Consider the following 10,333-nt stretch of genomic DNA (forward strand, 5'->3'; position numbering starts at 1 on the left):
CATGTAAAAAAGTTGTAAGTGTGCAAAAGAAACAGCAGACAAGCTAGCATAAATGTTAACCTAGGGCATCACGACTTATGTTCACTTATGTTCAACTTTGCACGGCAGAAAAAAATAACGTAAAAATAATTTAACAAGGGAACAACTGGTCAGTCAGAAAAAAAAATAGCCACATGTTCTCACCACTCTGACATTCGGCAGACGCTCTTACCCAGAGCGACGTATAATTTGGTCATTTTTACACAGGTAGGTGGAGGTAGCACTAGAAGTCTTGTCCAAGGACTCTTATTGGTATAGTGTAGGGTGGTGCTTATCCAGGCAGGGGGTTCAACCCCAGTCTACAGCGTAGAAGGCAGAGATGTTACCCACCACACTATACCAACCATACCGACAGAACTAGCGACGGCTGTATCCTATTCCCAAATGAACTTTCACCTAACAGGGATGAGCTCCACTGTTGATTTTCAGGTTCTGCCGACTAACATATTTCAATAACGTTGGAATACTTGTTGTCTGCTTAAAAAAAAGCCCTTAGTTTAGCCTTGTCCTTACCGCTGATTTTGTCCAAACAGCACCCAGCAGATCTGATTGTCTTTAATCATGTGCAAGCTTTCTGTGCATGAATACATTTGTGGCTTCTGCTTAGCCTGTTCAAAGTTCTAGTGAGCTTCACAGAACAACGTATTCTATTAATATCTTATGGAATTGGCCTTTATTTACACTTCAAAGATCCTGCCTTAGTGTGTGCGCTCCAAAATTCTGTAAAGTTTTAAGTAACTGAGCTGACTGTGGTACATACAGAACTTAATGGGCAGGTACAAGAGTAGCTCATCATTGTAACTAAAAATGTCCTTTTGACAGGTTAATTACTAACATTACTGTAATTACATTAAGTAATTACATAATTACTGACTAGTAAATACACCAACTGTCCACTTCATTAAGAATATTTACCCTTTTTCTACAGTTATTGTCCATTTTATCAGTTCTACTTACCATGTAGGTGCACTTTGTAGCTTTACAACTACAGAGTGGAGTCCATCTGTTTCTCTGTGTACATTGATAGCCCCGTTTTACCCTGTTCTTCAGTGTTCAAGACCCTGCAGGATGACTACAGAGCAGGTTTTATTTGAGTGGTGGGTCATTCTCAGCAGCTCAGTGACCCCGACGTGGTGGTGGTGGTAGTGTGCTGCACTAGTATGAGTGGATCAGACGGAGGAGGTGTACTTAATGAAGGGGCTGGTCAGTGTATATTAGTAAAACTAATAGTCTACTAATAATTTAATATTTAAAAAAATATTAAATAAATATTTTTAGTTGTCAAAATTGTATTATAGATATTAACGCATAACTTTATAATAGTGACAATTAATTTTACACAGTCTCACTTATGAAATGGTCTGAGATGGTCAAAATAAGGCTCTGACTAGTTCATTCATCACAAAAAAACAAAACATTTATCCATCTGCATTCGGCCTTCAGCAGTTCAGTTTCACCCGGTCACCTTGAAGTTGAAGGAAGCAGTTCAGGCTGAACTGCTTTTTGAGCGAGACTTGATGCATGGTATCTGATCCTACGTTCTGACAGAGGTCATTCGCGTATACCCGTCAGGCACTGTAACAAAAACAGCCTGGTTAACTGTAGCATGTAAAGAGAAGCTGGAACATAGTCAGAAAAATGAACCTATTGCTATTGCTTGTACATAAAACCACACAAATGTCCTAAGTGGGTCTCAGTTAAAAGTATATAAAATAAACGTCGACACGTAATGGCAGGATATGGCAAGGCAAGGCAAGATTGGTGGTATAGCATTTCCATACGCCGCGGTCAATCGTCCAAAGTTCTTTACAATTGAGAAAATATGAAGGAACATGATTAAAACGATAGATTTAAAAGAGAAAAAAGTGAATATTCAATTAAAAATCAAATGGAAAATGAAATGTGAGGTGCCGTGGAAGGTTATATGCTGACTGACTTTTTTTCATAGAAGCATATGTACCATTTAGGGATCCTTTATTTTAAGAATGTACTGGTGTCAGAACTGTTTAGCTTTAATTAGGCTGTATCTTCACTGTGACAGAGCCGTGTTGTGGGAAAAGGTGAAGTGTGACTGCAGAAGCTCCAGCAGGCTTGCTTTGATGTCATCAGCCATGAGGCAGAAAGCACCACATTGTCTTGTCTTTCCATGCAGTGTTAAAAGTAGAGCAGCTGATCCTCATTTCTTATTTGGAAACGGCACTTCCTCGCCATGTTACTGCCATTGCTTCTCATTCTATCACTCACACTGACTGTGACTGTCTTCTCAAAACATCGCTCCATGTTTTTTCCCCTCAGATTCACATCCAGTAAAGTGACAGATGAGCAGCTTCTAATGATCAAGTAAATTCATATGAACAATAATTGCTTACTGTTAGAAGGAAAGTACGCTGCCTTGGCTAATATGATCAGAATTGATGTACAAGAGGGTGAAAATAATAAAAACATTTTTGACATCTTAGCTCAAGACTGTACTGTCTTACACACGACTATACCACTAGGAACAGACACGGCCTCCATCAAATATGCTTGTGACACTGTAATGACAATGTTCATAAGCAGTGATGAATGTGTCGGAACGACAGTGTCAACACAACAATTTAGCTTTAAACCAGGCGGTAGTTTGCTTATGGCACAGCTCTGTTGTGTGAAAAGGCAATGTGCTTCCTTTAAACTTTAAACTAAACAAAATTTTGTCTGAAACTGAGGCAAACTGGCCCATCCATCACCCAACATGCAGAATATAACCTGATAGAGTAATGCTGGTTACCATGTAGTGACAGCTGTCATTAGAGCGTGGTTAAATTAAAGTAAAACAATGTCAAACAATATACTATAATAAAATAATTTGCTGTCCAAATTTAATTCTGCTTTAACAAATATAAACTCGCCTGGGCAAAAAAAATGGGCCAAGCTCCAAAAAATAATGGATCATTTCAAGTCCAGATTTAAGCCATATAGAGAATATTTGGTCTGATGTTATACACAAACAAGCTCAGCAATGTTTTCAACTGTTTAAAGTTAAAGTTTAAAGTTAAAGTGCTAATGGAGTTGCCCCCTTTGTGGCTCTTCGGGGGGGGGGAAGGCTTTCCACAAGATTTTGGAGTGTGTCTGTGGGACTTTGTGCCCGTTCAGTCAAAAGAGCATTTGTGAGTTCACACACTCAAGTTTGACGAGAAGGCCTGGCTCACAATCAACGTTCTAATTCATTACAAAGATGCTCAGTGGTGTTGAGGTAGGAGCTGTATGCAGGCCACTGGAGTTTCTCCACATCAAACTCATTAATCCTGAAAAACAGCCCCAGATCATTATCCCACTTATTTCACAATAATGGCACTTACAGTTGACTGGGGCAGATCTACCAGGGCAGAAATTTTACACATTAACTTGTGGCAAAAGGGGCAGTGCTATAATTAAAGTCGCTGAATAAAAGGATGTGGCTGAAACAGCCGAGCTTGTGCTTTTAGCCATATAGTAAAGCTTAAAGTCCCTTTCTAATAACATGTTTCACTTGGTAATATGTCAGGTCACTGAAGGAAAATGCATTATGATTTCTGATTTACACTGACATTAATGATGACAAACAGCATTAATGGGCATAAATGCACACACTACAAAGGTTTGGTTCTAGACATATAATTCTGAGTGACAGTGCCAGATGTCTGGGCAGGGCTGGACGTTGCAGCTTACAGAAGGTGCAGATCAGCGCCACTGGCAGCCAAACAGCACCAGAAAGTTTTGTGCTTCCTCAGCACAGGAGAGTGTGGTGCCCAAAGGCTTCAGTGTCAGTCAGCGTTAGGAAAAACTGCTGCTGATGCTGCAGCTCAACACCCCCTCCCTACTCCTCTGGGTTCTCTCTCCCACCTCCCTATCAGTAACTGGGGAATCCACAAGGACACTGAGCTGTAGAAGTCTTCCGTTTAATCGTTTGCTGTTGTTTTCTCTTCATACTGGAGGGTTATTTTTGGCAGAGTGGTTACTGTCATTCATGTGTTACTTAACCACTTAAAGCAAAACTATAACACTTTTCAAACCTATTCTCTAGGTATCTGGTCAGTTACCCCATACAATGATTTCAGTGTGTTTCCCTGTACTTCGAAAAGGACGGAACAAACAGACAAATCACTGACTCGAAACCCATTAATACCAGAAGCCCCAAAAAATGGGCCTGGTTTTGTTCTGGTCAGAGTCCAGATTTGAACCCTATCGAGAATATCTGGCCTCACATTAAACACAAACTAGCTCGGCAATGCTTTCAACTGCTTGAAGCCACCAGTGCAGAGTTGTCCTAACTCTTCTTTCTGTAAAAGGTTGTGTGCAAATACAAAATAATATGAAATAATATGCCATGCTAAAGAAATCCAGTGTCCAAAATTGAGTGTAAATTCTGCTTTATCAAATATAAACATTTCTGGGCAAATAAATTGGCCAAGTCCAAAAAATAATTACTGATTTGGCCTGGTCTAAGTCCAGATTTAAACCATAAAGAGGATATTTGGTCTCAGATTATACACAAACTAGCCCGGCAAAGCTTCAACATATAAAGAAATCAAAGGAAAAAAAGCTATTCCATGCTAACTTACTTATCTATTTGTTTAATGATTTATTGTTAAGATCAATGAAAGCTTAATGTTTTGCCATTTTTGGGCCCATTTTTTTTGCCTAAGAATGTATGTAAAATAGTTCTTTTGAACAAACTTCTCTTTGGTCTGTATAAATTGTTTGCACATGCTTTTTCGTATGTGACCATACATTTATCCACATGTTAACTAAAGAAGTCCTTGTTTTCAATGGAAAAATGTGAACTCTGTGATATGGTAGCACATTTAACACAAATACCAGTCTATGTAATCATAATATGTCATTCAAGAGGAGCTACCCATTTAGAAAGCATGTTTTTGAGTGCTGGTCGTCTACCGTTTCTCCAAAATGGTAACTTTCCAGGAGACAGTCCAAACACTTTGAATCAAAGTTAGTGTAAAGACATCTTATTCATACCTTGTAAAGGACAGTGTCTGTGTTTAAATGAGGTAGAAAAATGTAAATTGACAAGAGGACTTACATGATAGGCCTACAAAGACAATAAACTAAAAAAAAACTCAAATTTAAACAAACACAATGTTAATACACCTCTATCAATGTACACCTCTATTCAATTGTGGAGTCCACCTCTATTCAGTTCTGGATTCCGCAGTTTGCTGGGAGTGATTGAGCCACATTAGTAAATCCCCTCTATCACTCTATCTAAGAGCCACATTTTATATACAACCACAAGATCAACAACTCGTAATACTCAGTTCATTTAATACTGAGATGTAGACTTCTAGTTTACATCTTTTTCTTTACTTCTGCATAGATATTGCACTTTTATTTATATTATTTTTTATTTATTTTGTCTTCTTAGAACACATGTGTCAGTCATCCCTTCAACAAGCTCAGTTTTCTTTAGTTTTTGAGAAGAAAATAAATAAATACAAAAATAATGTTTAACATTTCTTTTCTAACACTGTCATATGTATGTAAATGTGATGCAAAAAAAGACAACACGCATAGTATCGTGAAATGTGCGTATCGCTTCAACCCTCTCGCTTTGTGAAGTGTGCGTGTTGTTTGTAACATCTGTATTAAGAGGGCATCAAAAGTTCATGTGCTCGTTTCTACGCTCGACGCATCGGCATGACTTTGGCATCGGATTCCTTGAACCCGCAGATAACGGTTACGCATTTGTGATAAAAAGCACATCTCCACTAGATGCTATGTGGAACAATATTCTATGCATATTGAAACAGAGAGATCTCTGCCTCGGTTTGTGGAAGGAAATGGAGCCGAATCCTCTTCCCAAAGACAAGAGATAAGAGAGCTTTCAGCAGTGTGCTGGAGTGCAGTGGGATTACATTACGTTTCAAAGCAGAGTTCTAACCGAGAGAGAGCGCAAAGCAAAACAATGAAAACAATTTAGACTTGTGTTTTAGACACTAAAGAAGACTGATAGTTTTCATTGTGATATTTTTTAAAGCCTAATGTCCCAACTGGGGAAAAAAGGAGATAATAACCCTTAGACAGTATCGAGGCTGGAGTGTGACACAGTATGCAATACACTAACTTAATGGCACCAACACTTTGATGTCCATTTTTAGTATAGCCATGACAACTTAATCTTCTTTATTCTAATGTAATTTTTATTACATCATTCCAGCCTGATCTTCAGCCCGGTCCCAGTAAATGTAGCATGGAGTGTGATCCAGCTCGGCTTGCTTTGTTTGGAAGGTTTGGCTACTTTTCACAATACTTTGCAAAAGAAACTTTCTGATTCATTACTGACCCACAATGGCATATAGGTTTGTGGAGTGTGTCTGGGGGAATCTGTGCCCATTTAGTCAAAAGAGCATTTGTAAGGTCAGGCACTGATGTTGGACAGTCCTAGCTCACAATCAATGTTCCAGTTCATCCCAAAGGTATTCATTGTAGTTGAGATCAGGGCGCTGTGCAGGACACTGGAATTCCTCGATATTAAATATGTCAAACCATGTCTTTATGGACCTCATTTTGTGCACAGGGGTACAGTCACGCTGGAACAGGAACAAGGGCCTTCCTCAAATTGTTACTACAAAGCTGGAAGCATGTGTTTAACTGTATGCTTTAGCATTAAATATTACCATTAACAGCCCTTGACCATTATCCCTCCTCCACCAAATGCTACTGTTGGCACTTTGTATTCTGGTAATTAGTTGAATCAAACTAGCTGAGCAATTATTATCTTATAGAGGTGTGTAATAAAACTTTGGGCCTGCCAGTGGGCCCTGGCCATTTAAAGGGCTAAAGGGTTAATAAATAACAATTGCAATCATTTCTGCAATGTATATGGATCTTACAATAAACTATAGGAAACTCCAGGTGCTTGAGTGATGAACAACTGATGTAATTTAGACAATTTTGTCTGAAACCTTAAAATAGCTTCTGAAGTGGCCCTTAGCACCAGCTCTAGTGTGTCTTGTAGTGTTCCAGAAAGCCCCTACATTACAGACATCATTATTCCTTTGTAAGCCTAAAATTTTCCTTAAGTGATGTGTGCAGGGGTAACATATAATTTCAGGAGAATTTTTGCACTTTACTTGCCCTTTAAGCCATTTAATCCCAATTATGGGAAAAAGAACCATTTATTATCATCATCTTTGACATCTCCCAGGGTTATGTGGCTAGATGAACATGCTAAGTCTACCACTGAACTGGGTGCTTCTAGGTGCTGCAATTTGCTTTTCGTCTGAGGGATGGAGCCGTTTTCTCTTCGTTACCAATGGAAATTCACCTTGCACCCTTTTTAACAGGTTCCTCCAATTGTGTGGCTCATTATATCCAGATCTTTTCAGTGGAGCTACTGATAGAAGAAGGTTTAATTCTCAGGAACAATGTCATAGCTACACAGAGCACGCAGACATAATCAGGGTTTTAGAATTTACAGTGCACTCGCAGATGACATGTAATAACATATCTTAGTTTAGAGCTTAGCACTTGAAATGAAATGACTCCTGAGAACATCATTTACAAGAGAAAAATAGCCTAGATTAACACTCGCGTGCCTCTGTTTTCCTCTTAGCAGACACTCTGCTTGCTTTCATGAGTACCTATTTTAAACACCCATTGCTCAGGAAGGTTTGAGTGCTATACAGTATGTGTTACATTGGCTTCATGGCACCAAACCCGTGAACTCCATTATAAGCCCGGCCAAGGCAGCATCATTCCCATTTCAATAGAGTTTCTTCTGTTCTAATTAACACTATATGTGCAAAATACAGAGCATTTTGCTCATCCAATGTTTCTTCAAAAATCAAGGATATTAATGGAAAGTTTGTTTCGCATTCACTGCATTTACATTTACATTTACAGCATGTAGCAGACGCTCTTATCCAGATCAACTTACAAGAAGTGCTTTGTCTGTCTAGAGAAAGTATCTTTGCTAGTTACCAATAGGTTAGAGAGAAAGACGGTCCTGAGCTCAGATACTGATAGAAACAGTCACTGTTGATACCCAGAGACAAAGGAACTGAGTTGAACACAGAACAGAACAGAACAATACAGTACAATACATTTCAATCAATGCTTAATTCAGTGCTCATTTAAGTGCTGTGTAAAGAGATGAGTCTTCAGTCTGCGTTTGAAGACAGCAAGAGACTCTGCTGTTTGGACAGCCAGTGGGAGTTCATTCCACCACCTGGGTGCCAGTCCAGAGAACAGTCTCGATGCTTGTCTTCCACGGGCCTTGAAGGATGGCGGGTCAAGCCGAGCTGCACTCGAAGCTCGAAGGGCTCGTGGTCCAGTTCAAGATTTCACCACTGCCAAGTCGATAGGGGCTGGTCCATTTTTGGCTTTGTAGGCCAGCATTAGGGTTTTAAATCTGATGCAGCTACAGGAAGCCAGTGAAGGGAGTGCGGCAGTGGGGTGACGTGGCTGAAGTGAAGGCTTTTTACTAGACGTTGGAACATTGCTTTGAGAATTTGATTATATTCAACCACAAGAGCATTACGCAAGTTGCTGATGATGGATGACTAGTTCTAGAGGATAAATGCCACTTCAAATCTTTAAATGTTATAGGATGGTGCCCCATCACTCCAGAAAACACAGGATTGTTCCACCACCCAACGCTGAGGGACTTTATACCTCTTTAGCTATCACTTTTAGTCATTAGTCATGGTGACCTAGTCATCATATCGTATTGGCAGAGCTTTTCTGTCCTCAGAGCTGTTCTAGCAGGACGAGACCACAAAGAATTCATGTGCTTAGGGGAACATGAGGAACTCCCCCAGTCACTGTAAACCACACTGAAATCAGTTGCTAAAACCGTTATAACTACAAATCTTTATACATGTATACAGGAATTGGCTAAATGTTTACCATTAGAGACTACTCCTTTTGGTTCATCCATCCATCCATCCATCCATTTTCTAAGCCGCTTCTCCGTCAGGGTCGCGGGGGGGTGCTGGAGCCTATCCCAGCAGTCTGAATATATATGTTTATATTATCCTTCCTACTTTTCCCTCTTTGGTTTTTGCGTTCGGGGTGATCTTCACTCACCAGAATGTGTGATGATTACTGTCACGATTGGCTCCTCCCAGTCCTGTCCATGTGCGTTTGTTTTGGTATCTGAAGTCCTGCCCCTCGTTTCGTGACACCGCCCCTGATTGTTTTCACCTGTCCCTCGTTGTCCCTTTGTTACTTTAAGCCCTGTGTTTGCACTTTTCTTTGCTGGTCTTTGTATTGGTCGTTGTTTGATGTGTATCGTTCTTTGTCGGATGTATTGGTCTTTCTTTGATGTTTGCTTTGTTTGAATATCTGTTGTTGGTTCTTTCTGGTTTATGTCATGTCTACCCCACGATCTATCCGTATTGGCTCATGGACCCTGGACCGTTATGACCCTGATTTTGGATTTGCCCTCAATAAAAGTCGCTTACCTCCACACATGCGTCCGCTACCTCGCTCCACGGTACAATTACCTTCAAAAATACTCCCAAGTGCTTTGTTTGGAACCCCAAGCTATGTGTGTCTGCAGTATCCAGAACATTTTTCACATGCAGCACTAATTAGTTCTTCATTCGAACCCTGAGCCTTGTTCATTCATTGTTTGCAAGCCAGACAGCATCCTAAGATTCAGTATGAAGGGACTTGTCAGTGTAAATCGGAGACAGTGTTCTGATTGATTGCCGTCTCTTCATTTCTTAAACTCCCTCCCAATACAACCACTGATGAGATATAATAGAGCAGAACTTCAGCAGCTGATGGCAAAATGCTGTTTTTATAAGCAAGCACTGATTAAAATGCTCATTAACGCAGGAAGTAGCTGACTGGATCCATAAACCTCTGAGATGAGTCGTTTTGAAAACACCCCTGTGAGAAAGAAAACACTCTGCTCCTTTTGTTTTTGATTGCTTTTGATGCCTTTAATTTATTGTGCGTTATTGAACACCGCTAGCTTGTACACTCTGAAAACAAATGTATTAAAAAAACAACACATACTGTCTCTAGACACATCAGTGTGTTCAGTTAGAGACGACACATTATGTTACTTTTAACCACTTACAGATTCATTTTGTTTTGTATGTAGGTAGTCTACAGAACTTGTTGAGACACTGATATTTAAGTATACGATAACTATTTAACTCTGCAAGCCTAGAATGCTGTAGTGTCAGTGAAGAAGATGGGGGAACATTGTGCTTTATAGGTGAATGCTTTTTTAGTGAACAAGCAGCAAGGGAGAACCTCTGCTCAGCACTAGTCGGGCAGCGGTGATAGCAGGCTGGTCACT

The sequence above is a fragment of the Pygocentrus nattereri genome, chromosome 27, assembly GCF_015220715.1.
Source record: "Pygocentrus nattereri isolate fPygNat1 chromosome 27, fPygNat1.pri, whole genome shotgun sequence".
Taxonomy (NCBI): Eukaryota; Metazoa; Chordata; class Actinopteri; order Characiformes; family Serrasalmidae; genus Pygocentrus; species Pygocentrus nattereri.